Source organism: Atractosteus spatula, unplaced genomic scaffold, assembly GCF_055471065.1.
Source record: "Atractosteus spatula isolate fAtrSpa1 unplaced genomic scaffold, fAtrSpa1.hap1 Scaffold_21, whole genome shotgun sequence".
Lineage (NCBI taxonomy): Eukaryota > Metazoa > Chordata > Actinopteri > Semionotiformes > Lepisosteidae > Atractosteus > Atractosteus spatula.
The window spans coordinates 174,839-201,215 of NW_028296775.1; the positions used below are offsets into that span (position 1 = coordinate 174,839).

General features: G+C 58.4%; 17 non-coding genes and 1 pseudogene across 17 annotated transcripts; all 18 read right to left on the reverse strand.

The window, feature by feature from the left end:
* Positions 1 to 4,723: 4,723 nt before the first annotated feature.
* On the reverse strand, positions 4,724 to 4,914 carry LOC148808527 (U2 spliceosomal RNA). Its single transcript, XR_016087998.1, has one exon. It is a non-coding gene; the product is annotated as a U2 spliceosomal RNA (small nuclear RNA).
* Positions 4,915 to 5,701: 787 nt separating this feature from the next.
* On the reverse strand, positions 5,702 to 5,892 carry LOC148808528 (U2 spliceosomal RNA). Its single transcript, XR_016087999.1, has one exon. It is a non-coding gene; the product is annotated as a U2 spliceosomal RNA (small nuclear RNA).
* Positions 5,893 to 6,689: 797 nt separating this feature from the next.
* On the reverse strand, positions 6,690 to 6,880 carry LOC148808529 (U2 spliceosomal RNA). Its single transcript, XR_016088001.1, has one exon. It is a non-coding gene; the product is annotated as a U2 spliceosomal RNA (small nuclear RNA).
* Positions 6,881 to 7,667: 787 nt separating this feature from the next.
* Positions 7,668 to 7,858, reverse strand: LOC148808530 (U2 spliceosomal RNA). Its single transcript, XR_016088002.1, has one exon. It is a non-coding gene; the product is annotated as a U2 spliceosomal RNA (small nuclear RNA).
* Positions 7,859 to 8,625: 767 nt separating this feature from the next.
* LOC148808531 (U2 spliceosomal RNA) lies at positions 8,626 to 8,816 on the reverse strand. The gene has a single exon (XR_016088003.1). It is a non-coding gene; the product is annotated as a U2 spliceosomal RNA (small nuclear RNA).
* Positions 8,817 to 9,601: 785 nt separating this feature from the next.
* LOC148808532 (U2 spliceosomal RNA) lies at positions 9,602 to 9,789 on the reverse strand. Its single transcript, XR_016088131.1, has one exon. It is a non-coding gene; the product is annotated as a U2 spliceosomal RNA (small nuclear RNA).
* A 3,187-nt stretch (positions 9,790 to 12,976) lies between these two features.
* Positions 12,977 to 13,167, reverse strand: LOC148808533 (U2 spliceosomal RNA). The gene has a single exon (XR_016088004.1). It is a non-coding gene; the product is annotated as a U2 spliceosomal RNA (small nuclear RNA).
* A 785-nt stretch (positions 13,168 to 13,952) lies between these two features.
* LOC148808534 (U2 spliceosomal RNA) lies at positions 13,953 to 14,143 on the reverse strand. Its single transcript, XR_016088005.1, has one exon. It is a non-coding gene; the product is annotated as a U2 spliceosomal RNA (small nuclear RNA).
* Positions 14,144 to 14,924: 781 nt separating this feature from the next.
* LOC148808535 (U2 spliceosomal RNA) lies at positions 14,925 to 15,126 on the reverse strand (annotated as a pseudogene).
* Positions 15,127 to 18,269: 3,143 nt separating this feature from the next.
* Positions 18,270 to 18,460, reverse strand: LOC148808536 (U2 spliceosomal RNA). The gene has a single exon (XR_016088006.1). It is a non-coding gene; the product is annotated as a U2 spliceosomal RNA (small nuclear RNA).
* A 783-nt stretch (positions 18,461 to 19,243) lies between these two features.
* Positions 19,244 to 19,434, reverse strand: LOC148808537 (U2 spliceosomal RNA). Its single transcript, XR_016088007.1, has one exon. It is a non-coding gene; the product is annotated as a U2 spliceosomal RNA (small nuclear RNA).
* Positions 19,435 to 20,197: 763 nt separating this feature from the next.
* On the reverse strand, positions 20,198 to 20,388 carry LOC148808538 (U2 spliceosomal RNA). The gene has a single exon (XR_016088008.1). It is a non-coding gene; the product is annotated as a U2 spliceosomal RNA (small nuclear RNA).
* Positions 20,389 to 21,173: 785 nt separating this feature from the next.
* Positions 21,174 to 21,364, reverse strand: LOC148808539 (U2 spliceosomal RNA). The gene has a single exon (XR_016088009.1). It is a non-coding gene; the product is annotated as a U2 spliceosomal RNA (small nuclear RNA).
* Positions 21,365 to 22,153: 789 nt separating this feature from the next.
* On the reverse strand, positions 22,154 to 22,344 carry LOC148808540 (U2 spliceosomal RNA). Its single transcript, XR_016088010.1, has one exon. It is a non-coding gene; the product is annotated as a U2 spliceosomal RNA (small nuclear RNA).
* A 781-nt stretch (positions 22,345 to 23,125) lies between these two features.
* On the reverse strand, positions 23,126 to 23,316 carry LOC148808541 (U2 spliceosomal RNA). Its single transcript, XR_016088012.1, has one exon. It is a non-coding gene; the product is annotated as a U2 spliceosomal RNA (small nuclear RNA).
* Positions 23,317 to 24,093: 777 nt separating this feature from the next.
* LOC148808542 (U2 spliceosomal RNA) lies at positions 24,094 to 24,284 on the reverse strand. The gene has a single exon (XR_016088013.1). It is a non-coding gene; the product is annotated as a U2 spliceosomal RNA (small nuclear RNA).
* A 783-nt stretch (positions 24,285 to 25,067) lies between these two features.
* Positions 25,068 to 25,258, reverse strand: LOC148808543 (U2 spliceosomal RNA). Its single transcript, XR_016088014.1, has one exon. It is a non-coding gene; the product is annotated as a U2 spliceosomal RNA (small nuclear RNA).
* A 783-nt stretch (positions 25,259 to 26,041) lies between these two features.
* LOC148808544 (U2 spliceosomal RNA) lies at positions 26,042 to 26,232 on the reverse strand. The gene has a single exon (XR_016088015.1). It is a non-coding gene; the product is annotated as a U2 spliceosomal RNA (small nuclear RNA).
* Positions 26,233 to 26,377: the final 145 nt, after the last annotated feature.

Here is a 26,377-nt window from a genome sequence, read left to right on the forward strand (position 1 = left end):
GGATAAACGAGTCTCCCAATTCCTTCTTCCAGTCCCTTCCCTGTCAAACTGCACTCCCAATATTTTCAAAGAATCCATTTCCAGAGACAGACCTCCTACCACCTCATCCCTATTACTCCAAGGGCCGAAATACTGCACACTGCTCTTATTTCTGTTCAATCTTGCACCTGTGCATTGGTTGAAGACTTCTATCAGCTCCAGTGCGACTAAAAGACTTCTATCTGAGCTCAAAGTTAGGACAACATCATCCGCGTAGGCCAACACTTTAGTTTGGAGGCCTCCGCTTCCCGGGATCACTATGCCCTCAACCCTTCTATCTCGTCTTATCAACTCCAATAGTGGCTCTATGTAGACTACATATAAAATTGGAGACAAAGGACAGCCTTGTCTGACGCCCTTGCTTACATCAAAGGGTTCACTCATAAAACCGTTTATGTTGACTCTGGTGGAAGCACCTCCATACAGGGCCTTCAGCCAAGAGATGAAACTACCGCTGACTCCATAACGATCTAACACATCCCATAAGCATTGATGATCCACCCTATCAAATGCCTTCTCTTGGTCAAGACTGGCTATCAACAGACACTGATGTCTGTCTTCTGCCCAAGCAATGGTATCTCTGAGCAGGCCAAGGTTCCAGTGTAGGGACCTACCCGCCACGCCGCAGGTCTGATCCGGCTGTATTACTGATGGCAGAACTTTCCTTATCCTATCACACAAGATTTTTGCCAAGATTTTATATTCGACACACAATAATTGGATAGGCCTCCAATTTTCTAGCCTCTTAGGATCACCTTTCTTAAATAATAGAGACAGAACTCCCTGTGCCATTGTGTCTCCCAAAGCTCCACCATCTAGAATTGCTTGAAAAACTTCGAGCAGTGATGACCCTATCAAATCCCAGAAAGTCAGGTAAAATTCTACCGGGATGCCGTCAACCCCCGGAACTTTCCCAGTTTTCATTCTCCGAGTCGCCCCCTCAACTTCGGCTAGCTCAATGCGTGTCACTAGAGCCCTGTTTTCCTCAGCACTGACCTTCTTCTCAATGTGCTCCAAACCACCAACCCCCTTTACAGGCTCCCCCTCCCTCTTATTGAAGTAAGTAGTAAAATACTTTACGGCTTCATCCAACATTTCATACGGAGTACTTACCACCTCCCCCTCTGCAGTAAACAAACTCCCGAATGCTCTTTTAACCCGCTTGGCTTTGACTGATTTAAAGAGCAAACCTGAGACCTCTTCTTGTCCATCCAGAAAGCCGATGCCAGCTCTGATTAAAAGCTCTCTGGGTTGTCTAAGGTAAAGTTCTCTAAGTCGCGCCTTCAGCTCCTGGGCCTTCGAGAAATTAAAATCTGCACCTTTGTTTGTCTCCTCATACATGTTTTCCAGCTCTTTTTGAAGCCTTCTCACTTCAAAGTTCTTTCTTTGGTTTCGGCGCTTACAATACCGGATTGAGATTTCCTTCACCTGCCACTTAACATACTCCCACCATTGAATTAGTGACGGCCAGTCTTGTTTCTGTCCTAACCAAAAGGACCATTTGGCTCTAATTAGCTCTTTGTAGCCGTCCTCACTCAGCACGGCTGTGTTTAATTTCCAGTAACCTGGACCAAACTTGACCCCCACCCCTTCCACCTCTACCACCAGCAATTCGTGATCGGAAAAATAAAAAGGTACGACCGAGGCTTTAGCAATCACCAACCCTCGAGACAGGAACACGTAATCCAATCTTTTGGCGGCCCCTGCTGCGTTCCTCCAAGTAACTGGGGGAATCAACCCTACTGCTGCAGGCCCTTTGAGACTAAAACTATCAAAAAGGTCAAAATCCCTCAACAGTTTGTTAATTTCTCGGGATCCTGCTGTTCTTTTATTTAGATCTTCATTAAAATCACCGGCAATCACTAATTTTCTATTAGTTACACACCAGGGGACTAAGTCTGAAAAGAAGCCCCCCCTTGATGTCCTATCCGCCGGTGCATAGACGACTATGAATCTCATTTTTATGTTTAGGTATACCCCATCCACCACAAGAATTCTCCCTGGCCGCACAAAATAAGTTTCTGTAACCTCAATGTGGTTGTTCCCAAATAATATACCAACCCCAGAAGAATGTACTCCCCCCACACACCAAAAGGACTTCCCCGAATCCCAATCTTTAGAAAACCGCTTCACATCTGTATCACCACCCAAATGCACTTCCTGTAAAAAACATATATCAAACTTATTTTCACGCAAAATTTTAAACACAGCAATCCTTTTAGACCTATTTTTCAATCCTCTAACATTTACAGTTAAAATTTTGAAGGTCATCTCGACCTCCCACCATCTCTCCCCCCAGGATCCACATCTGGTTCTGCAGAGCTGTCCGTCTCCGAAGAACTTGTGTCACTTGTCCTATAAGGGGTTGAGCCCTCCTCCTCTGAAGTGGACTGCACCACGCTCGGAGCCACCGAAACGCAGCGCAGGTAAGGCGACTCCGGTACTCTTTCTTTTAACAGGTGCCCCTTCTGACCCCAATGCGACACTGCAGCCTCCTCCCGCTCAGGGGAGGATTCCATCGCCATGCCTTCTTCTACATCCTCCTCTGCGTGAGCGTCCTCCTTGGCCTTCTTCTCCTCCCCCGCAGGCAGCTCTTCTTCGGAATCCTCCCTTGGCCTTTTCTGGACTGCCACATTCCCCTCCAGGTCGAAGTCACCCAGGTCCATCGCCAGGCCATCTTGCGGCAGGTGCTCGAACAGGTCCACGGCTCTAGCCACCTGACCAGCAGGTAAGCTACCGCTGCTGTCCAAACCGGTGTCTGATGCTTCACTCACATCCACTTCTGCTCTCTCCTCACCCTCGATCTCTTTGCCGTCACCTGTTTCGACGTTTTCATTCCTGTTCCCCTCTGTCCTCTCAGTTCCTTTGCCTTCCTCTCTTCTTTCGTCTTCCTCATCTCCTTCTTGCTCCGAGTCAGATTCCACCGGTGCGGCATCTGGGAAGCCTCTCTCTTGTTCCCTGGCCATCTCCGGGTCTCTCCATACGCATTCTCTATACAGATGGTTTGTATCCCCACACAGAGAGCAAGTTTTCTGGAAACATCTCCCTTTAGTGTGGTCCCGTGCTCCACACCTCGAACAGGAGGTGGCAGTGCAGTCTTTGTCCATGTGGCCGAAGGAACAACACTTCCTGCAGTAGGACGGCTGGTTCTGATAATAAATGTAACCTTTGCTTTGACCCAGGAAGAAAGCCGACGGGGGGTGCGAGAACCCGTCCGCGCGCCCAACATTCCGCCTGAGCCGCACCTGGTATCTGCGCCTCCCGTTCCAGACCCGGAATCTGTCACCAATTATCTGGGGGCCTGCCAGGACATCCACATGCATCCACAGGTAAGCAGTGATAATGTCATCCTCAATGAAGGGGTCATGCATAGTTACGATTATAAATCGCACATCATCCTGAGCCAGACCCAAAATCTCAAAGTCCCGTAACAGTTCATCATTCACCATTTCCTCACACTTCCCAGAGACTCTCTTATAGATCTGGTCATTATTAAAGGTCACATCAAAAAAGCCAAAAGGCCTGTTTCCTTGCAAACACTTCACTTCAATAGGTATCGCTTTCAGAATTCCAAACAAAATCTTGCATTCAAACTCATATCTACCCATCATTTCTTTCTCTCTCACCCATTTAAAACGCAAGGTCCATTTCAGCCGAGGAGCCTGGCTGGCCCACCCGGGGGGGGCCTGGCCCTCGGCCATTGCGGGAAAACAGCCTTCCGACACTCTTCTCAAAGGTCTTCAAAAGTATCCTCCTTGCAAGAAAAAGCAACTCTCCGGAAAACAGGAACCAGCAACACGAAAATTCCCTCTGGATCCAAAAGTCTGCAGGCACTGGTAGCGGTCCAACGATCTCTCCCCTGGTCTTGGCCAAAAGGCCGAGAAGCGATGCCCGACGCCGGCCTTGGGCGGGCGCGCGGGCGTCCGGCTGGCGCGCAGCGGCGCAGGCCGACGCCTCTGGAGCCCGGTCCGCACGCGGCTGCCGGCCGCCCGGACTCCGCTCTCCCCCTCTCTTGCCTGCCTGCTTGCTCGCCTGCCTGCCCGCCAGTCCCGGGCGGGGGCCCTGCTCTTTGATCTCCTGTCAACGGCCCGACAACGACCGCAGCCGCGGGGGGCGCCAGCCGGCCGGCCTCCTTAGCTTAGGCCCCTCCCACCAGCAGCAGCCGTGCCGAGTGAGCTGCAAGCGAAAGCGGACCGTCGGCACCTGCGGGCAGAGGCAAGGGGCAGCGCTCTCTCGGGAGGGACGGGGACACACACACACCTGCCTGCCTGCCGAAAAAAAGAAAGAAAAGGTGTATATACTAAGTTTTTTGGAGGGAAAACGGCCGGCTGTCGAAAGGGGCCCGCCTGCAAGGACGGGGACACACACACACACACACACACACACACACACACACACACACACACACACACACACACACACAAGCCACGCCTGCCTCCCTGGAAAAAGGAGGAAAAAACTAAGTTTTTTGGAGGGAAAACGCACGGGAGCCGAAAAGGGGGCCGGCCTGCTTGCCGAGAGAGTCGAGGCGCGGGAAAGTGCACGGAGGGAGCACGGGAACGGGGAGGGGGAGAGAGAGAGACACAGAGACACACAGATGGACGAGAGACGAGACCGGAGAGGAAGGAGCTCCGGTCCACCTCGCTTGCTTGCTAGCTACGTCTGTCTTTTCACCGCTGAGAGAAGGTAGTGCACCGTTCCCGGAGGCGCTGCAATACCGGGCCGATGCGTGGAGAGGACGGAGCAAGCTCCTGATCCAGCTCCCTGTTCCAAAAATCCGTTTAATATGTGGTCCCCCGATGGGGGACGTATCAGATATTAAACTGATAAGAACAGATACTACACTTGATCTTAGCCAAAAGGCCGAGAAGCGATGCCCGACGCCGGCCTTGGGCGGGCGCGCGGGCGTCCGGCTGGCGCGCAGCGGCGCAGGCCGACGCCTCTGGAGCCCGGTCCGCACGCGGCTGCCGGCCGCCCGGACTCCGCTCTCCCCCTCTCTTGCCTGCCTGCTTGCTCGCCTGCCTGCCCGCCAGTCCCGGGCGGGGGCCCTGCTCTTTGATCTCCTGTCAACGGCCCGACAACGACCGCAGCCGCGGGGGGCGCCAGCCGGCCGGCCTCCTTAGCTTAGGCCCCTCCCACCAGCAGCAGCCGTGCCGAGTGAGCTGCAAGCGAAAGCGGACCGTCGGCACCTGCGGGCAGAGGCAAGGGGCAGCGCTCTCTCGGGAGGGACGGGGACACACACACACCTGCCTGCCTGCCGAAAAAAAGAAAGAAAAGGTGTATATACTAAGTTTTTTGGAGGGAAAACGGCCGGCTGTCGAAAGGGGCCCGCCTGCAAGGACGGGGACACACACACACACACACACACACACACACACACACACACACACACACACACACAAGCCACGCCTGCCTCCCTGGAAAAAGGAGGAAAAAACTAAGTTTTTTGGAGGGAAAACGCACGGGAGCCGAAAAGGGGGCCGGCCTGCTTGCCGAGAGAGTCGAGGCGCGGGAAAGTGCACGGAGGGAGCACGGGAACGGGGAGGGGGAGAGAGAGAGACACAGAGACACACAGATGGACGAGAGACGAGACCGGAGAGGAAGGAGCTCCGGTCCACCTCGCTTGCTTGCTAGCTACGTCTGTCTTTTCACCGCTGAGAGAAGGTAGTGCACCGTTCCCGGAGGCGCTGCAATACCGGGCCGATGCGTGGAGAGGACGGAGCAAGCTCCTGATCCAGCTCCCTGTTCCAAAAATCCGTTTAATATGTGGTCCCCCGATGGGGGACGTATCAGATATTAAACTGATAAGAACAGATACTACACTTGATCTTAGCCAAAAGGCCGAGAAGCGATGCCCGACGCCGGCCTTGGGCGGGCGCGCGGGCGTCCGGCTGGCGCGCAGCGGCGCAGGCCGACGCCTCTGGAGCCCGGTCCGCACGCGGCTGCCGGCCGCCCGGACTCCGCTCTCCCCCTCTCTTGCCTGCCTGCTTGCTCGCCTGCCTGCCCGCCAGTCCCGGGCGGGGGCCCTGCTCTTTGATCTCCTGTCAACGGCCCGACAACGACCGCAGCCGCGGGGGGCGCCAGCCGGCCGGCCTCCTTAGCTTAGGCCCCTCCCACCAGCAGCAGCCGTGCCGAGTGAGCTGCAAGCGAAAGCGGACCGTCGGCACCTGCGGGCAGAGGCAAGGGGCAGCGCTCTCTCGGGAGGGACGGGGACACACACACACCTGCCTGCCTGCCGAAAAAAAGAAAGAAAAGGTGTATATACTAAGTTTTTTGGAGGGAAAACGGCCGGCTGTCGAAAGGGGCCCGCCTGCAAGGACGGGGACACACACACACACACACACACACACACACACACACACACACACACACACACACACACACACACAAGCCACGCCTGCCTCCCTGGAAAAAGGAGGAAAAAACTAAGTTTTTTGGAGGGAAAACGCACGGGAGCCGAAAAGGGGGCCGGCCTGCTTGCCGAGAGAGTCGAGGCGCGGGAAAGTGCACGGAGGGAGCACGGGAACGGGGAGGGGGAGAGAGAGAGACACAGAGACACACAGATGGACGAGAGACGAGACCGGAGAGGAAGGAGCTCCGGTCCACCTCGCTTGCTTGCTAGCTACGTCTGTCTTTTCACCGCTGAGAGAAGGTAGTGCACCGTTCCCGGAGGCGCTGCAATACCGGGCCGATGCGTGGAGAGGACGGAGCAAGCTCCTGATCCAGCTCCCTGTTCCAAAAATCCGTTTAATATGTGGTCCCCCGATGGGGGACGTATCAGATATTAAACTGATAAGAACAGATACTACACTTGATCTTAGCCAAAAGGCCGAGAAGCGATGCCCGACGCCGGCCTTGGGCGGGCGCGCGGGCGTCCGGCTGGCGCGCAGCGGCGCAGGCCGACGCCTCTGGAGCCCGGTCCGCACGCGGCTGCCGGCCGCCCGGACTCCGCTCTCCCCCTCTCTTGCCTGCCTGCTTGCTCGCCTGCCTGCCCGCCAGTCCCGGGCGGGGGCCCTGCTCTTTGATCTCCTGTCAACGGCCCGACAACGACCGCAGCCGCGGGGGGCGCCAGCCGGCCGGCCTCCTTAGCTTAGGCCCCTCCCACCAGCAGCAGCCGTGCCGAGTGAGCTGCAAGCGAAAGCGGACCGTCGGCACCTGCGGGCAGAGGCAAGGGGCAGCGCTCTCTCGGGAGGGACGGGGACACACACACACCTGCCTGCCTGCCGAAAAAAAGAAAGAAAAGGTGTATATACTAAGTTTTTTGGAGGGAAAACGGCCGGCTGTCGAAAGGGGCCCGCCTGCAAGGACGGGGACACACACACACACACACACACACACACACACACACACACACACACACACACACAAGCCACGCCTGCCTCCCTGGAAAAAGGAGGAAAAAACTAAGTTTTTTGGAGGGAAAACGCACGGGAGCCGAAAAGGGGGCCGGCCTGCTTGCCGAGAGAGTCGAGGCGCGGGAAAGTGCACGGAGGGAGCACGGGAACGGGGAGGGGGAGAGAGAGAGACACAGAGACACACAGATGGACGAGAGACGAGACCGGAGAGGAAGGAGCTCCGGTCCACCTCGCTTGCTTGCTAGCTACGTCTGTCTTTTCACCGCTGAGAGAAGGTAGTGCACCGTTCCCGGAGGCGCTGCAATACCGGGCCGATGCGTGGAGAGGACGGAGCAAGCTCCTGATCCAGCTCCCTGTTCCAAAAATCCGTTTAATATGTGGTCCCCCGATGGGGGACGTATCAGATATTAAACTGATAAGAACAGATACTACACTTGATCTTAGCCAAAAGGCCGAGAAGCGATGCCCGACGCCGGCCTTGGGCGGGCGCGCGGGCGTCCGGCTGGCGCGCAGCGGCGCAGGCCGACGCCTCTGGAGCCCGGTCCGCACGCGGCTGCCGGCCGCCCGGACTCCGCTCTCCCCCTCTCTTGCCTGCCTGCTTGCTCGCCTGCCTGCCCGCCAGTCCCGGGCGGGGGCCCTGCTCTTTGATCTCCTGTCAACGGCCCGACAACGACCGCAGCCGCGGGGGGCGCCAGCCGGCCGGCCTCCTTAGCTTAGGCCCCTCCCACCAGCAGCAGCCGTGCCGAGTGAGCTGCAAGCGAAAGCGGACCGTCGGCACCTGCGGGCAGAGGCAAGGGGCAGCGCTCTCTCGGGAGGGACGGGGACACACACACACCTGCCTGCCTGCCGAAAAAAAGAAAGAAAAGGTGTATATACTAAGTTTTTTGGAGGGAAAACGGCCGGCTGTCGAAAGGGGCCCGCCTGCAAGGACGGGGACACACACACACACACACACACACACACACACACAAGCCACGCCTGCCTCCCTGGAAAAAGGAGGAAAAAACTAAGTTTTTTGGAGGGAAAACGCACGGGAGCCGAAAAGGGGGCCGGCCTGCTTGCCGAGAGAGTCGAGGCGCGGGAAAGTGCACGGAGGGAGCACGGGAACGGGGAGGGGGAGAGAGAGAGACACAGAGACACACAGATGGACGAGAGACGAGACCGGAGAGGAAGGAGCTCCGGTCCACCTCGCTTGCTTGCTAGCTACGTCTGTCTTTTCACCGCTGAGAGAAGGTAGTGCACCGTTCCCGGAGGCGCTGCAATACCGGGCCGATGCGTGGAGAGGACGGAGCAAGCTCCTGATCCAGCTCCCTGTTCCAAAAATCCGTTTAATATGTGGTCCCCCGATGGGGGACGTATCAGATATTAAACTGATAAGAACAGATACTACACTTGATCTTAGCCAAAAGGCCGAGAAGCGATGCCCGACGCCGGCCTTGGGCGGGCGCGCGGGCGTCCGGCTGGCGCGCAGCGGCGCAGGCCGACGCCTCTGGAGCCCGGTCCGCACGCGGCTGCCGGCCGCCCGGACTCCGCTCTCCCCCTCTCTTGCCTGCCTGCTTGCTCGCCTGCCTGCCCGCCAGTCCCGGGCGGGGGCCCTGCTCTTTGATCTCCTGTCAACGGCCCGACAACGACCGCAGCCGCGGGGGGCGCCAGCCGGCCGGCCTCCTTAGCTTAGGCCCCTCCCACCAGCAGCAGCCGTGCCGAGTGAGCTGCAAGCGAAAGCGGACCGTCGGCACCTGCGGGCAGAGGCAAGGGGCAGCGCTCTCTCGGGAGGGACGGGGACACACACACACCTGCCTGCCTGCCGAAAAAAAGAAAGAAAAGGTGTATATACTAAGTTTTTTGGAGGGAAAACGGCCGGCTGTCGAAAGGGGCCCGCCTGCAAGGACGGGGACACACACACACACACACACACACACACACACACACACACACACACACACACAAGCCACGCCTGCCTCCCTGGAAAAAGGAGGAAAAAACTAAGTTTTTTGGAGGGAAAACGCACGGGAGCCGAAAAGGGGGCCGGCCTGCTTGCCGAGAGAGTCGAGGCGCGGGAAAGTGCACGGAGGGAGCACGGGAACGGGGAGGGGGAGAGAGAGAGACACAGAGACACACAGATGGACGAGAGACGAGACCGGAGAGGAAGGAGCTCCGGTCCACCTCGCTTGCTTGCTAGCTACGTCTGTCTTTTCACCGCTGAGAGAAGGTAGTGCACCGTTCCCGGAGGCGCTGCAATACCGGGCCGATGCGTGGAGAGGACGGAGCAAGCTCCTGATCCAGCTCCCTGTTCCAAAAATCCGTTTAATATGTGGTCCCCCGATGGGGGACGTATCAGATATTAAACTGATAAGAACAGATTTTTTTTTTTTTTTTTTTTTTATTGAAAAACAGTTCATAAAGGTCAAACATTCAACAATCGTCACCAAACATAAACAACACAACCACAAATGTACAAACGAAACAAACCATCCCACAAACCAAACCCCCCATAACAAACCCATACCTCCACCCAGGGTAACACAAACTAACCATCCCGCACAGCATATCCTCATATCATACCACACCCCACCCACGTCAAACCCCCCAAGACATACATAACAAAGCAATAACATCCTTCGGCCCTCGCCCACAGTCCAAAATACGTCTCCACCCATACCCTTCCACAAACTGACACCAGAATGCTCCTTCCCTCATATCCATAATCCCGCCCTTTATGCAAATCATCCCGTCCCCTCCGCACCCTTTCCCCCCTTCATCCGCTCTTTCCTCCTTTTCAAAGCTGCATGAAGTTCATTCAACGCCCTAGCACACTCTATCGCCCTATCTCCTGACACCCTCACTGCCGTCACCCGAGACCCCTCAAGTTGATATTCGAACTTTAGAGAGTCATAAAACCTCTCCCGGGAATGCAGTTCCGCTATAATGCCCTCGTCACGAACATTACAATCCAATCTACAGGGTACTGTCCAAACGTCAGCACTACACCCCTCATCTACATCCCTGTCCCACGGAGTCTCCTTCCCCTTAGACCATTGAATACGATCTACCCGTGGTATGGCCCAACGGCCTAACACCTTCTGGAATTCTATAGCCCTAGCCTCCCTCTCTTGCCTCGTGTCCCGAACTACTCCAGATCCACCCTCCCCGGGTGTCTCTACTGCCCCTTCACTACTCTCTGCTCCTAGTGATCCCTTACCAATCCCATCACTACTCGTCTGCCCTGTCGCATCCCCCACCTTTGCCTGACCTGGCGTCTCCCTGCCCGAACATTCCATCTCACCGTCCTCCTCCGAATCCTCCACAGCCAACACCTCAAAGGGGTTGGGGTCACCAACACTCATCCTACCCCCCTTAGCCTTACTCCGTTGTTCCTCCCCCTCCGGCTTCCTCTTCGACTTCCGCTTTGCTCTTATCTCCTGCGCCTCCTTCCTTCCTTCTTCCGCAGACATTACTTCTGCCCATGAAACCCCTTCCACTAAACCTTTAGACCCTTCTCCCACCTTCCCTTCATCCTCCTGAACCTTCCCCCCAGAAGCCTCCGCCAAACCCACAACCATCGCCAAAGTCTGCGACAGACTCCCCTCTCCCAGCTCCTCTCCCGGTGTCCCCACAGTTTCTGGCACGATATCCATATCGTCACTCCCCAAACCCTCAACCCGACCAGTCACCTCCTCGTCCCTCGATGTTCCTGCAACCCTGACTGTATCCTGCTTGTCCGTCCCCGGCTGCGCCCTCGAAGGCACTGGCCCCGCTGATGCAGCCTGTGCATATGTTCGAACCTTTCCCGAACACCGATTATACATGTGCCCCTTCTCGCCACATAGATTACACACAGGCTCTTTCTTACAGTTTGCCCCCACATGCCCCTCCTCCCCACACCTTCTACATATTATACATGGACAAGTTGCAACCACATGCCCCTCCTTACCACACCTCCGACAGCCACCTGGCTGACCCGGGTAAAACAGATACCCACGACTCGCACCAATCATAAAATTTGCTGGCGGATGCACCACGGCCCCCCCCAGTCCCGCACTGGCCCGGAAGCGGACTAAGTACCTCCGCCTGCAGTTCCAATAGCCGCCTGCATCAAAAACTTTATGTCCCGGACCCTGTACATCAACAAACCGCTTCAAAAAGAATCGCACCTCTTCCTCCGGCACAAAGGGGTCGAACACATGCACTTGCAATGGCCTCAACTCCCTTTCAAACAGCGGCTCCAAATAAAAAACATTCAGCGGTTCACAATCCTTGATTGCCAATGCCTTCTCCCAAACCTTCCGACAAATCACAGCCGATGCCAAAGTCAGATCCACTGTACCTTTCCCCACAAAGTCCTGGAAACATAAAACATCCTCCACCTTCAAAGAAAAAGTCTCCACCAAAATCCGACGTGCAAACACCGCTCGATCCAAAAAAGTCCGTCCGACCTCCAAATCCCGCAGCACAAACCGCACAGAGTCCCTCATTCGTCCCTCCCGGGACCGAGGGTCTCCCGCCACCATTCCGCCACTCCGCTCGCCCATCGCCGCCTTCCCAGGAACAGGAATCCGTCAACCCGGTATCCTCCGACTCGTCTGCCTCCAACGCTCCCCTCACGCAGCAGTCCTCCGGCCCGGATACACAGCAACTCCAACTCCTCGTCAGCTCCTCGCCAGCTCCTCGTCCGCTCCTCGTCCGCTCCTCCCGTCGCCTTCCCGACCCCCTGGACTAAGACCTCGGAATTGCGGGCTTGCCGGCTTAAACCTTGATCTTAGCCAAAAGGCCGAGAAGCGATGCCCGACGCCGGCCTTGGGCGGGCGCGCGGGCGTCCGGCTGGCGCGCAGCGGCGCAGGCCGACGCCTCTGGAGCCCGGTCCGCACGCGGCTGCCGGCCGCCCGGACTCCGCTCTCCCCCTCTCTTGCCTGCCTGCTTGCTCGCCTGCCTGCCCGCCAGTCCCGGGCGGGGGCCCTGCTCTTTGATCTCCTGTCAACGGCCCGACAACGACCGCAGCCGCGGGGGGCGCCAGCCGGCCGGCCTCCTTAGCTTAGGCCCCTCCCACCAGCAGCAGCCGTGCCGAGTGAGCTGCAAGCGAAAGCGGACCGTCGGCACCTGCGGGCAGAGGCAAGGGGCAGCGCTCTCTCGGGAGGGACGGGGACACACACACACCTGCCTGCCTGCCGAAAAAAAGAAAGAAAAGGTGTATATACTAAGTTTTTTGGAGGGAAAACGGCCGGCTGTCGAAAGGGGCCCGCCTGCAAGGACGGGGACACACACACACACACACACACACACACACACACACACACACACACACACACACACACACACACACACACAGCCACGCCTGCCTCCCTGGAAAAAGGAGGAAAAAACTAAGTTTTTTGGAGGGAAAACGCACGGGAGCCGAAAAGGGGGCCGGCCTGCTTGCCGAGAGAGTCGAGGCGCGGGAAAGTGCACGGAGGGAGCACGGGAACGGGGAGGGGGAGAGAGAGAGACACAGAGACACACAGATGGACGAGAGACGAGACCGGAGAGGAAGGAGCTCCGGTCCACCTCGCTTGCTTGCTAGCTACGTCTGTCTTTTCACCGCTGAGAGAAGGTAGTGCACCGTTCCCGGAGGCGCTGCAATACCGGGCCGATGCGTGGAGAGGACGGAGCAAGCTCCTGATCCAGCTCCCTGTTCCAAAAATCCGTTTAATATGTGGTCCCCCGATGGGGGACGTATCAGATATTAAACTGATAAGAACAGATACTACACTTGATCTTAGCCAAAAGGCCGAGAAGCGATGCCCGACGCCGGCCTTGGGCGGGCGCGCGGGCGTCCGGCTGGCGCGCAGCGGCGCAGGCCGACGCCTCTGGAGCCCGGTCCGCACGCGGCTGCCGGCCGCCCGGACTCCGCTCTCCCCCTCTCTTGCCTGCCTGCTTGCTCGCCTGCCTGCCCGCCAGTCCCGGGCGGGGGCCCTGCTCTTTGATCTCCTGTCAACGGCCCGACAACGACCGCAGCCGCGGGGGGCGCCAGCCGGCCGGCCTCCTTAGCTTAGGCCCCTCCCACCAGCAGCAGCCGTGCCGAGTGAGCTGCAAGCGAAAGCGGACCGTCGGCACCTGCGGGCAGAGGCAAGGGGCAGCGCTCTCTCGGGAGGGACGGGGACACACACACACCTGCCTGCCTGCCGAAAAAAAGAAAGAAAAGGTGTATATACTAAGTTTTTTGGAGGGAAAACGGCCGGCTGTCGAAAGGGGCCCGCCTGCAAGGACGGGGACACACACACACACACACACACACACACACACACACACACACACACACACACAAGCCACGCCTGCCTCCCTGGAAAAAGGAGGAAAAAACTAAGTTTTTTGGAGGGAAAACGCACGGGAGCCGAAAAGGGGGCCGGCCTGCTTGCCGAGAGAGTCGAGGCGCGGGAAAGTGCACGGAGGGAGCACGGGAACGGGGAGGGGGAGAGAGAGAGACACAGAGACACACAGATGGACGAGAGACGAGACCGGAGAGGAAGGAGCTCCGGTCCACCTCGCTTGCTTGCTAGCTACGTCTGTCTTTTCACCGCTGAGAGAAGGTAGTGCACCGTTCCCGGAGGCGCTGCAATACCGGGCCGATGCGTGGAGAGGACGGAGCAAGCTCCTGATCCAGCTCCCTGTTCCAAAAATCCGTTTAATATGTGGTCCCCCGATGGGGGACGTATCAGATATTAAACTGATAAGAACAGATACTACACTTGATCTTAGCCAAAAGGCCGAGAAGCGATGCCCGACGCCGGCCTTGGGCGGGCGCGCGGGCGTCCGGCTGGCGCGCAGCGGCGCAGGCCGACGCCTCTGGAGCCCGGTCCGCACGCGGCTGCCGGCCGCCCGGACTCCGCTCTCCCCCTCTCTTGCCTGCCTGCTTGCTCGCCTGCCTGCCCGCCAGTCCCGGGCGGGGGCCCTGCTCTTTGATCTCCTGTCAACGGCCCGACAACGACCGCAGCCGCGGGGGGCGCCAGCCGGCCGGCCTCCTTAGCTTAGGCCCCTCCCACCAGCAGCAGCCGTGCCGAGTGAGCTGCAAGCGAAAGCGGACCGTCGGCACCTGCGGGCAGAGGCAAGGGGCAGCGCTCTCTCGGGAGGGACGGGGACACACACACACCTGCCTGCCTGCCGAAAAAAAGAAAGAAAAGGTGTATATACTAAGTTTTTTGGAGGGAAAACGGCCGGCTGTCGAAAGGGGCCCGCCTGCAAGGACGGGGACACACACACACACACACACACACACACACACACACACACACACACACAAGCCACGCCTGCCTCCCTGGAAAAAGGAGGAAAAAACTAAGTTTTTTGGAGGGAAAACGCACGGGAGCCGAAAAGGGGGCCGGCCTGCTTGCCGAGAGAGTCGAGGCGCGGGAAAGTGCACGGAGGGAGCACGGGAACGGGGAGGGGGAGAGAGAGAGACACAGAGACACACAGATGGACGAGAGACGAGACCGGAGAGGAAGGAGCTCCGGTCCACCTCGCTTGCTTGCTAGCTACGTCTGTCTTTTCACCGCTGAGAGAAGGTAGTGCACCGTTCCCGGAGGCGCTGCAATACCGGGCCGATGCGTGGAGAGGACGGAGCAAGCTCCTGATCCAGCTCCCTGTTCCAAAAATCCGTTTAATATGTGGTCCCCCGATGGGGGACGTATCAGATATTAAACTGATAAGAACAGATTTTTTTTTTTTTTTTTTTTTTTTTTTTATTGCAAAATACAAAATCAATATTACACCAAATACTCAAAATCCAAACATCATTGTACCTTAAACTCAAATATTCCATCAAACCGGAAACATAACATAAAACAGTTCATAAACCTTACATTCCATAATCACATGAATTCCAACCAAAACCTCAACCACAATAACTACAAAAACGGACCAATTCATGATAACAAACCCGTACAACAGTTCAGGGTAACAAAAAACATTCATGACTTAACAACAAAACCCCATCATCTTGACCCTCCCAAATTCGACCTTAATCGTTACACAACAGAACATAAACCCTTTACACATCCATCTTCACTTACATTAACTTCTCAAACCATATTACTCTCTAACCCGAAGGAAACCTCATCACCATAACCCCACCCCTTACACAAATTACCTCCCAACTTCAATCAAATCATTACACAATAAACATAAATCCTTTAACACTTCCATATTCACATACATTAACTCTCAAACCCAAATGAAACATTTCCATAATCCCCTTATTCTAATAACATCCTAACTTCAACCAAAATCGTTACACACTAAACATAAACCCTTGGCACTTCCATGTTCACTTACATTAAATTCTCAAACCCAAAAGAAAACCCGCATCCCCATAATCCCCTTATACTAATAACATCCTAAACTCTTTTTTCAACCAAAATCATTACACAGCAAACACAAATCCTTAACACATCTATATTCACTTACATTAGTTCCCACACCCAAAGTAAACCACATCTCCATAACCCCTCCCCTTATTCAGATAACCTCCACCCCTTCTTGATCTCCCTCATCTCTTCACTTTCTTTTTTCCCTTTTTCTTGACTATCTGTCCCACCCTTACCTCCCTCTTCTCGTGTCCTTCACCCTTCACCTCCACATTCGAAGCTACCACATTATCACTGACATCATCACCCAAACACAGTCTTTCACATTCCTCCTCAAGATCCGTCAAAACTATGTCACCGTCACTATCAAACAAAATCTCTGTATACGCTCCCTTCGTGTACATTTCCTCCCCTTCAACAACAATCATCCCTCCCTTCACATCACTCTCTTCCATCCTTCCCCTTTCATCACACTGATTAGTCTCCCCCACATTATTCCTCTGCTCTCCCTTCTGCACCATTACCGTACCAGTCCCATTTATCTCACTAACCTTACTATCTTGGTCCACATCTGTCGAAGGCTCCAAAAAAAATGCACAACTCAAACGCATCTCTCCCTCACTCTTACATCCCACCCTCACACCTATTTTATCAAAACTTCCCACACTACTCTCACTATCGTTTCCTATTTCCCCTCCCTCTTCCTCACTCCCATCTACCCCTGACTCCCCAACCCTCTCCATCCCCTTACTCAAACAAACCCGTGACACATGTCCCAGCCCATCACACTTAAAACACCTTTTCTCTCGTACACAATCCTTCACCACATGTCCCATCTTCCCACACCGTTTGCAGTGCACTGACACGCACTGCGCCGCAAAATGTCCCCGACCACCACACGCTCTGCATTCAAGGGGTTGCCCGGAATACACCAGGTAACCCCTATGTGTCCCGATCATGAAGAAAGCTGGGGGGTATATCACCCCCTCCTCTGCTGTCTTCCCCAATCTCAGTCTCATCCAATATGTCCGTTTCCCAGACCACACGCCATCCTTGTCCAGCTCTCTCGTACCGGCTCCTTGCAGATCCACAAACCGCCTCAAGAAGGAGACTAAGTCCTCCTCAGGGACAAATGGATCTGAAAAGAAAACTGTCATAACTTTCAGATCTCCAACAAACATCGGCTCCACACGGAACAACTTTACAGGAAACTCCTCTTTCTTCTCCTGTACCATCCGCCACACTTCAAAACACAAGATGTCCGATACTAGAGTCACCTCGAAAATCCCGCATCTGACAAAGTCCTGCAAGCAGAAAACATCTGACAAACGCACCCCCAAGCATTTAACCAGAACCAACTCTTTAAACCTATCTCTGTCCCAGGTCATCGGTCCATCCAAATTCCTCAGCGAGAAACGGAGGGAGTCCTTCCGCTGCTCGTTCCTCGCCCAAGGGTACCCTGCCATCACTCCAGCCACTGCGTCGTCGCCCTTTCCGGAAACCTCCAGGTAAGCACGCCGCCGCCCTCCGACTCCGTCCAGCTCAGCAAAATTTCCTCGCCACCGCCGTTCCCCCTTCTCGTCACCACGATCCTTCTGGCTCCAAAACTCCACGGTCCCCCATCCAGTCGTCTCCGTCACAGCATTCCTCCTGTCGCCTTCCCGACCCCCTGGACTAAGATCTTGGAATTGCGGGCTTGCCGGCTTAAACCTTGATCTTAGCCAAAAGGCCGAGAAGCGATGCCCGACGCCGGCCTTGGGCGGGCGCGCGGGCGTCCGGCTGGCGCGCAGCGGCGCAGGCCGACGCCTCTGGAGCCCGGTCCGCACGCGGCTGCCGGCCGCCCGGACTCCGCTCTCCCCCTCTCTTGCCTGCCTGCTTGCTCGCCTGCCTGCCCGCCAGTCCCGGGCGGGGGCCCTGCTCTTTGATCTCCTGTCAACGGCCCGACAACGACCGCAGCCGCGGGGGGCGCCAGCCGGCCGGCCTCCTTAGCTTAGGCCCCTCCCACCAGCAGCAGCCGTGCCGAGTGAGCTGCAAGCGAAAGCGGACCGTCGGCACCTGCGGGCAGAGGCAAGGGGCAGCGCTCTCTCGGGAGGGACGGGGACACACACACACCTGCCTGCCTGCCGAAAAAAAGAAAGAAAAGGTGTATATACTAAGTTTTTTGGAGGGAAAACGGCCGGCTGTCGAAAGGGGCCCGCCTGCAAGGACGGGGACACACACACACACACACACACACACACACACACACACACACACACACACACACACACACACACACACAAGCCACGCCTGCCTCCCTGGAAAAAGGAGGAAAAAACTAAGTTTTTTGGAGGGAAAACGCACGGGAGCCGAAAAGGGGGCCGGCCTGCTTGCCGAGAGAGTCGAGGCGCGGGAAAGTGCACGGAGGGAGCACGGGAACGGGGAGGGGGAGAGAGAGAGACACAGAGACACACAGATGGACGAGAGACGAGACCGGAGAGGAAGGAGCTCCGGTCCACCTCGCTTGCTTGCTAGCTACGTCTGTCTTTTCACCGCTGAGAGAAGGTAGTGCACCGTTCCCGGAGGCGCTGCAATACCGGGCCGATGCGTGGAGAGGACGGAGCAAGCTCCTGATCCAGCTCCCTGTTCCAAAAATCCGTTTAATATGTGGTCCCCCGATGGGGGACGTATCAGATATTAAACTGATAAGAACAGATACTACACTTGATCTTAGCCAAAAGGCCGAGAAGCGATGCCCGACGCCGGCCTTGGGCGGGCGCGCGGGCGTCCGGCTGGCGCGCAGCGGCGCAGGCCGACGCCTCTGGAGCCCGGTCCGCACGCGGCTGCCGGCCGCCCGGACTCCGCTCTCCCCCTCTCTTGCCTGCCTGCTTGCTCGCCTGCCTGCCCGCCAGTCCCGGGCGGGGGCCCTGCTCTTTGATCTCCTGTCAACGGCCCGACAACGACCGCAGCCGCGGGGGGCGCCAGCCGGCCGGCCTCCTTAGCTTAGGCCCCTCCCACCAGCAGCAGCCGTGCCGAGTGAGCTGCAAGCGAAAGCGGACCGTCGGCACCTGCGGGCAGAGGCAAGGGGCAGCGCTCTCTCGGGAGGGACGGGGACACACACACACCTGCCTGCCTGCCGAAAAAAAGAAAGAAAAGGTGTATATACTAAGTTTTTTGGAGGGAAAACGGCCGGCTGTCGAAAGGGGCCCGCCTGCAAGGACGGGGACACACACACACACACACACACACACACACACACACACACACACACACACAAGCCACGCCTGCCTCCCTGGAAAAAGGAGGAAAAAACTAAGTTTTTTGGAGGGAAAACGCACGGGAGCCGAAAAGGGGGCCGGCCTGCTTGCCGAGAGAGTCGAGGCGCGGGAAAGTGCACGGAGGGAGCACGGGAACGGGGAGGGGGAGAGAGAGAGACACAGAGACACACAGATGGACGAGAGACGAGACCGGAGAGGAAGGAGCTCCGGTCCACCTCGCTTGCTTGCTAGCTACGTCTGTCTTTTCACCGCTGAGAGAAGGTAGTGCACCGTTCCCGGAGGCGCTGCAATACCGGGCCGATGCGTGGAGAGGACGGAGCAAGCTCCTGATCCAGCTCCCTGTTCCAAAAATCCGTTTAATATGTGGTCCCCCGATGGGGGACGTATCAGATATTAAACTGATAAGAACAGATACTACACTTGATCTTAGCCAAAAGGCCGAGAAGCGATGCCCGACGCCGGCCTTGGGCGGGCGCGCGGGCGTCCGGCTGGCGCGCAGCGGCGCAGGCCGACGCCTCTGGAGCCCGGTCCGCACGCGGCTGCCGGCCGCCCGGACTCCGCTCTCCCCCTCTCTTGCCTGCCTGCTTGCTCGCCTGCCTGCCCGCCAGTCCCGGGCGGGGGCCCTGCTCTTTGATCTCCTGTCAACGGCCCGACAACGACCGCAGCCGCGGGGGGCGCCAGCCGGCCGGCCTCCTTAGCTTAGGCCCCTCCCACCAGCAGCAGCCGTGCCGAGTGAGCTGCAAGCGAAAGCGGACCGTCGGCACCTGCGGGCAGAGGCAAGGGGCAGCGCTCTCTCGGGAGGGACGGGGACACACACACACCTGCCTGCCTGCCGAAAAAAAGAAAGAAAAGGTGTATATACTAAGTTTTTTGGAGGGAAAACGGCCGGCTGTCGAAAGGGGCCCGCCTGCAAGGACGGGGACACACACACACACACACACACACACACACAAGCCACGCCTGCCTCCCTGGAAAAAGGAGGAAAAAACTAAGTTTTTTGGAGGGAAAACGCACGGGAGCCGAAAAGGGGGCCGGCCTGCTTGCCGAGAGAGTCGAGGCGCGGGAAAGTGCACGGAGGGAGCACGGGAACGGGGAGGGGGAGAGAGAGAGACACAGAGACACACAGATGGACGAGAGACGAGACCGGAGAGGAAGGAGCTCCGGTCCACCTCGCTTGCTTGCTAGCTACGTCTGTCTTTTCACCGCTGAGAGAAGGTAGTGCACCGTTCCCGGAGGCGCTGCAATACCGGGCCGATGCGTGGAGAGGACGGAGCAAGCTCCTGATCCAGCTCCCTGTTCCAAAAATCCGTTTAATATGTGGTCCCCCGATGGGGGACGTATCAGATATTAAACTGATAAGAACAGATACTACACTTGATCTTAGCCAAAAGGCCGAGAAGCGATGCCCGACGCCGGCCTTGGGCGGGCGCGCGGGCGTCCGGCTGGCGCGCAGCGGCGCAGGCCGACGCCTCTGGAGCCCGGTCCGCACGCGGCTGCCGGCCGCCCGGACTCCGCTCTCCCCCTCTCTTGCCTGCCTGCTTGCTCGCCTGCCTGCCCGCCAGTCCCGGGCGGGGGCCCTGCTCTTTGATCTCCTGTCAACGGCCCGACAACGACCGCAGCCGCGGGGGGCGCCAGCCGGCCGGCCTCCTTAGCTTAGGCCCCTCCCACCAGCAGCAGCCGTGCCGAGTGAGCTGCAAGCGAAAGCGGACCGTCGGCACCTGCGGGCAGAGGCAAGGGGCAGCGCTCTCTCGGGAGGGACGGGGACACACACACACCTGCCTGCCTGCCGAAAAAAAGAAAGAAAAGGTGTATATACTAAGTTTTTTGGAGGGAAAACGGCCGGCTGTCGAAAGGGGCCCGCCTGCAAGGACGGGGACACACACACACACACACACACACACACACACACACACACACACACACACACAAGCCACGCCTGCCTCCCTGGAAAAAGGAGGAAAAAACTAAGTTTTTTGGAGGGAAAACGCACGGGAGCCGAAAAGGGGGCCGGCCTGCTTGCCGAGAGAGTCGAGGCGCGGGAAAGTGCACGGAGGGAGCACGGGAACGGGGAGGGGGAGAGAGAGAGACACAGAGACACACAGATGGACGAGAGACGAGACCGGAGAGGAAGGAGCTCCGGTCCACCTCGCTTGCTTGCTAGCTACGTCTGTCTTTTCACCGCTGAGAGAAGGTAGTGCACCGTTCCCGGAGGCGCTGCAATACCGGGCCGATGCGTGGAGAGGACGGAGCAAGCTCCTGATCCAGCTCCCTGTTCCAAAAATCCGTTTAATATGTGGTCCCCCGATGGGGGACGTATCAGATATTAAACTGATAAGAACAGATACTACACTTGATCTTAGCCAAAAGGCCGAGAAGCGATGCCCGACGCCGGCCTTGGGCGGGCGCGCGGGCGTCCGGCTGGCGCGCAGCGGCGCAGGCCGACGCCTCTGGAGCCCGGTCCGCACGCGGCTGCCGGCCGCCCGGACTCCGCTCTCCCCCTCTCTTGCCTGCCTGCTTGCTCGCCTGCCTGCCCGCCAGTCCCGGGCGGGGGCCCTGCTCTTTGATCTCCTGTCAACGGCCCGACAACGACCGCAGCCGCGGGGGGCGCCAGCCGGCCGGCCTCCTTAGCTTAGGCCCCTCCCACCAGCAGCAGCCGTGCCGAGTGAGCTGCAAGCGAAAGCGGACCGTCGGCACCTGCGGGCAGAGGCAAGGGGCAGCGCTCTCTCGGGAGGGACGGGGACACACACACACCTGCCTGCCTGCCGAAAAAAAGAAAGAAAAGGTGTATATACTAAGTTTTTTGGAGGGAAAACGGCCGGCTGTCGAAAGGGGCCCGCCTGCAAGGACGGGGACACACACACACACACACACACACACACACACACACACACACACACACACACACACAAGCCACGCCTGCCTCCCTGGAAAAAGGAGGAAAAAACTAAGTTTTTTGGAGGGAAAACGCACGGGAGCCGAAAAGGGGGCCGGCCTGCTTGCCGAGAGAGTCGAGGCGCGGGAAAGTGCACGGAGGGAGCACGGGAACGGGGAGGGGGAGAGAGAGAGACACAGAGACACACAGATGGACGAGAGACGAGACCGGAGAGGAAGGAGCTCCGGTCCACCTCGCTTGCTTGCTAGCTACGTCTGTCTTTTCACCGCTGAGAGAAGGTAGTGCACCGTTCCCGGAGGCGCTGCAATACCGGGCCGATGCGTGGAGAGGACGGAGCAAGCTCCTGATCCAGCTCCCTGTTCCAAAAATCCGTTTAATATGTGGTCCCCCGATGGGGGACGTATCAGATATTAAACTGATAAGAACAGATACTACACTTGATCTTAGCCAAAAGGCCGAGAAGCGATGCCCGACGCCGGCCTTGGGCGGGCGCGCGGGCGTCCGGCTGGCGCGCAGCGGCGCAGGCCGACGCCTCTGGAGCCCGGTCCGCACGCGGCTGCCGGCCGCCCGGACTCCGCTCTCCCCCTCTCTTGCCTGCCTGCTTGCTCGCCTGCCTGCCCGCCAGTCCCGGGCGGGGGCCCTGCTCTTTGATCTCCTGTCAACGGCCCGACAACGACCGCAGCCGCGGGGGGCGCCAGCCGGCCGGCCTCCTTAGCTTAGGCCCCTCCCACCAGCAGCAGCCGTGCCGAGTGAGCTGCAAGCGAAAGCGGACCGTCGGCACCTGCGGGCAGAGGCAAGGGGCAGCGCTCTCTCGGGAGGGACGGGGACACACACACACCTGCCTGCCTGCCGAAAAAAAGAAAGAAAAGGTGTATATACTAAGTTTTTTGGAGGGAAAACGGCCGGCTGTCGAAAGGGGCCCGCCTGCAAGGACGGGGACACACACACACACACACACACACACACACACACACACACACACACACAAGCCACGCCTGCCTCCCTGGAAAAAGGAGGAAAAAACTAAGTTTTTTGGAGGGAAAACGCACGGGAGCCGAAAAGGGGGCCGGCCTGCTTGCCGAGAGAGTCGAGGCGCGGGAAAGTGCACGGAGGGAGCACGGGAACGGGGAGGGGGAGAGAGAGAGACACAGAGACACACAGATGGACGAGAGACGAGACCGGAGAGGAAGGAGCTCCGGTCCACCTCGCTTGCTTGCTAGCTACGTCTGTCTTTTCACCGCTGAGAGAAGGTAGTGCACCGTTCCCGGAGGCGCTGCAATACCGGGCCGATGCGTGGAGAGGACGGAGCAAGCTCCTGATCCAGCTCCCTGTTCCAAAAATCCGTTTAATATGTGGTCCCCCGATGGGGGACGTATCAGATATTAAACTGATAAGAACAGATACTACACTTGATCTTAGCCAAAAGGCCGAGAAGCGATGCCCGACGCCGGCCTTGGGCGGGCGCGCGGGCGTCCGGCTGGCGCGCAGCGGCGCAGGCCGACGCCTCTGGAGCCCGGTCCGCACGCGGCTGCCGGCCGCCCGGACTCCGCTCTCCCCCTCTCTTGCCTGCCTGCTTGCTCGCCTGCCTGCCCGCCAGTCCCGGGCGGGGGCCCTGCTCTTTGATCTCCTGTCAACGGCCCGACAACGACCGCAGCCGCGGGGGGCGCCAGCCGGCCGGCCTCCTTAGCTTAGGCCCCTCCCACCAGCAGCAGCCGTGCCGAGTGAGCTGCAAGCGAAAGCGGACCGTCGGCACCTGCGGGCAGAGGCAAGGGGCAGCGCTCTCTCGGGAGGGACGGGGACACACACACACCTGCCTGCCTGCCGAAAAAAAGAAAGAAAAGGTGTATATACTAAGTTTTTTGGAGGGAAAACGGCCGGCTGTCGAAAGGGGCCCGCCTGCAAGGACGGGGACACACACACACACACACACACACACACACACACACACACACACAAGCCACGCCTGCCTCCCTGGAAAAAGGAGGAAAAAACTAAGTTTTTTGGAGGGAAAACGCACGGGAGCCGAAAAGGGGGCCGGCCTGCTTGCCGAGAGAGTCGAGGCGCGGGAAAGTGCACGGAGGGAGCACGGGAACGGGGAGGGGGAGAGAGAGAGACACAGAGACACACAGATGGACGAGAGACGAGACCGGAGAGGAAGGAGCTCCGGTCCACCTCGCTTGCTTGCTAGCTACGTCTGTCTTTTCACCGCTGAGAGAAGGTAGTGCACCGTTCCCGGAGGCGCTGCAATACCGGGCCGATGCGTGGAGAGGACGGAGCAAGCTCCTGATCCAGCTCCCTGTTCCAAAAATCCGTTTAATATGTGGTCCCCCGATGGGGGACGTATCAGATATTAAACTGATAAGAACAGATACTACACTTGATCTTAGCCAAAAGGCCGAGAAGCGATGCCCGACGCCGGCCTTGGGCGGGCGCGCGGGCGTCCGGCTGGCGCGCAGCGGCGCAGGCCGACGCCTCTGGAGCCCGGTCCGCACGCGGCTGCCGGCCGCCCGGACTCCGCTCTCCCCCTCTCTTGCCTGCCTGCTTGCTCGCCTGCCTGCCCGCCAGTCCCGGGCGGGGGCCCTGCTCTTTGATCTCCTGTCAACGGCCCGACAACGACCGCAGCCGCGGGGGGCGCCAGCCGGCCGGCCTCCTTAGCTTAGGCCCCTCCCACCAGCAGCAGCCGTGCCGAGTGAGCTGCAAGCGAAAGCGGACCGTCGGCACCTGCGGGCAGAGGCAAGGGGCAGCGCTCTCTCGGGAGGGACGGGGACACACACACACCTGCCTGCCTGCCGAAAAAAAGAAAGAAAAGGTGTATATACTAAGTTTTTTGGAGGGAAAACGGCCGGCTGTCGAAAGGGGCCCGCCTGCAAGGACGGGGACACACACACACACACACACACACACACACACACACACACACACACACACAAGCCACGCCTGCCTCCCTGGAAAAAGGAGGAAAAAACTAAGTTTTTTGGAGGGAAAACGCACGGGAGCCGAAAAGGGGGCCGGCCTGCTTGCCGAGAGAGTCGAGGCGCGGGAAAGTGCACGGAGGGAGCACGGGAACGGGGAGGGGGAGAGAGAGAGACACAGAGACACACAGATGGACGAGAGACGAGACCGGAGAGGAAGGAGCTCCGGTCCACCTCGCTTGCTTGCTAGCTACGTCTGTCTTTTCACCGCTGAGAGAAGGTAGTGCACCGTTCCCGGAGGCGCTGCAATACCGGGCCGATGCGTGGAGAGGACGGAGCAAGCTCCTGATCCAGCTCCCTGTTCCAAAAATCCGTTTAATATGTGGTCCCCCGATGGGGGACGTATCAGATATTAAACTGATAAGAACAGATACTACACTTGATCTTAGCCAAAAGGCCGAGAAGCGATGCCCGACGCCGGCCTTGGGCGGGCGCGCGGGCGTCCGGCTGGCGCGCAGCGGCGCAGGCCGACGCCTCTGGAGCCCGGTCCGCACGCGGCTGCCGGCCGCCCGGACTCCGCTCTCCCCCTCTCTTGCCTGCCTGCTTGCTCGCCTGCCTGCCCGCCAGTCCCGGGCGGGGGCCCTGCTCTTTGATCTCCTGTCAACGGCCCGACAACGACCGCAGCCGCGGGGGGCGCCAGCCGGCCGGCCTCCTTAGCTTAGGCCCCTCCCACCAGCAGCAGCCGTGCCGAGTGAGCTGCAAGCGAAAGCGGACCGTCGGCACCTGCGGGCAGAGGCAAGGGGCAGCGCTCTCTCGGGAGGGACGGGGACACACACACACCTGCCTGCCTGCCGAAAAAAAGAAAGAAAAGGTGTATATACTAAGTTTTTTGGAGGGAAAACGGCCGGCTGTCGAAAGGGGCCCGCCTGCAAGGACGGGGACACACACACACACACACACACACACACACACACACACACACACACACACAAGCCACGCCTGCCTCCCTGGAAAAAGGAGGAAAAAACTAAGTTTTTTGGAGGGAAAACGCACGGGAGCCGAAAAGGGGGCCGGCCTGCTTGCCGAGAGAGTCGAGGCGCGGGAAAGTGCACGGAGGGAGCACGGGAACGGGGAGGGGGAGAGAGAGAGACACAGAGACACACAGATGGACGAGAGACGAGACCGGAGAGGAAGGAGCTCCGGTCCACCTCGCTTGCTTGCTAGCTACGTCTGTCTTTTCACCGCTGAGAGAAGGTAGTGCACCGTTCCCGGAGGCGCTGCAATACCGGGCCGATGCGTGGAGAGGACGGAGCAAGCTCCTGATCCAGCTCCCTGTTCCAAAAATCCGTTTAATATGTGGTCCCCCGATGGGGGACGTATCAGATATTAAACTGATAAGAACAGATACTACACTTGATCTTAGCCAAAAGGCCGAGAAGCGATGCCCGACGCCGGCCTTGGGCGGGCGCGCGGGCGTCCGGCTGGCGCGCAGCGGCGCAGGCCGACGCCTCTGGAGCCCGGTCCGCACGCGGCTGCCGGCCGCCCGGACTCCGCTCTCCCCCTCTCTTGCCTGCCTGCTTGCTCGCCT